Below are 1482 nucleotides of genomic sequence, written 5' to 3'. Positions count from 1 at the left end.
AGAAGGAAGATGGGGCAATCTACTTCCATAGTGATACTGCCTTGGAAACCCAAGGAGGGGTTGCTATGAGTTGGGTCCAACTCGATGGCACTTAACAACAACAACAACAACCCAAAGCATGGTATTTTCAATTTTGTCATACGTATGTGAAAGCTAGACAGTGAATAAGGAAGATCAAAATATTGACCCATTTGAATTAAGGTGTTGGTGAAGATTATTGAATATATCATGGACTTCCAGTAGAATGAACAAATATGTCTTGGAAGAAACACAGCCAGAATACTCTTTAGAAGCAAGGATTGCTAGACTTCATCTCTTGACATTTGGACATGTTACCAGATAGGACCAGTACCTGGAGAACAACTTCATGACTGGTAAAGTGGAGGGTAAGCATAAGAGAGAAAGACTCTCAATGAGATAGACACAATGGCTGCAATAATGGACTGAAACACAGCAATGATTGTGAGGATGATGCAGGACTGGGAAGTGTTTTGTTCTGTTGTACATAGAGTCAGAACTGATTCAAAGATAGCTAACAACAACAAAAACATTTCTTTTTATGGGCAAATTATATCCAAACATATGGATATTCACATTTCATTTATCCATTAATCATTTGTTGAAAATTTATGTTATTTCCACTTGGCTATTATGAATAATGTTTCTAAATAGCAAATATAAGTTTTTTTGTGTGAGGAAATACTTAAATTTTTCTTGGGTATATAAAAACAAGAGAAATTGCAAAGTCATATGATAACTCTGTATTTAATTATTCTGGGATCTGATTTTCCAAAGTGGTTGCACCATTCACATTCTCACTGTCAGTTTATGAAGATTCTAATTTTTCTACATCCTTATCAAGACTTACTATCATCTTTTTTTTATTGTAACCATCCTGCTTGGTATGAAGTGATATTTGTTAGTGGTTTTGATTTTCATTTTACTGATAGATAAATGAATTGAGAATCTTTACGTCTGCGAATTTCTCATTTGTATATCTTCTTTGGAGAAAATAGCCATTAAAATCATTTGCCAATTGTTTAATTGGGTTATTTGTCTGATTATGCTTGGTCATTGTGTATTATTTCTTTTCATGTGTTGCTGAATTTGGTTCATCAATAGTTTGTTGATGATTTTTTCATCTATACTCATAAGAAAGAGTGATTTGTAGTTTTTTTCATGTGCTGTCTTTATCTAATTTTGGTCAAAATAATAATACTAGCCTCATACAATGATATAAAATAATTCTATTTTTTTTCATTTTCTGGAAATATTTGTAAATATATTGTATTATTTCTTCTTTAAATACTTGATAGAATTTACCATTAAAACCATCAGGGTCTTTCCTTTCTATGTGGATGATTATTAGATTAATGATTCAATCAGTTTATTGGTTGTAGGTCTACCCACATTTTTTTATTTCTTCTTGAATCAGTCTTGGCAGTTACATTTCTCTAGGATCATTCCCATGTCATATATATA

This window comes from Orycteropus afer, unplaced genomic scaffold, assembly GCF_000298275.1.
Source record: "Orycteropus afer afer isolate SDZICR_OR568_19922 unplaced genomic scaffold, OryAfe1.0 scaffold00221, whole genome shotgun sequence".
Taxonomy (NCBI): domain Eukaryota; kingdom Metazoa; phylum Chordata; class Mammalia; order Tubulidentata; family Orycteropodidae; genus Orycteropus; species Orycteropus afer.
The sequence above is the reverse complement of the archived record's forward strand: the minus strand, read 5'-3'. Positions refer to the sequence as shown.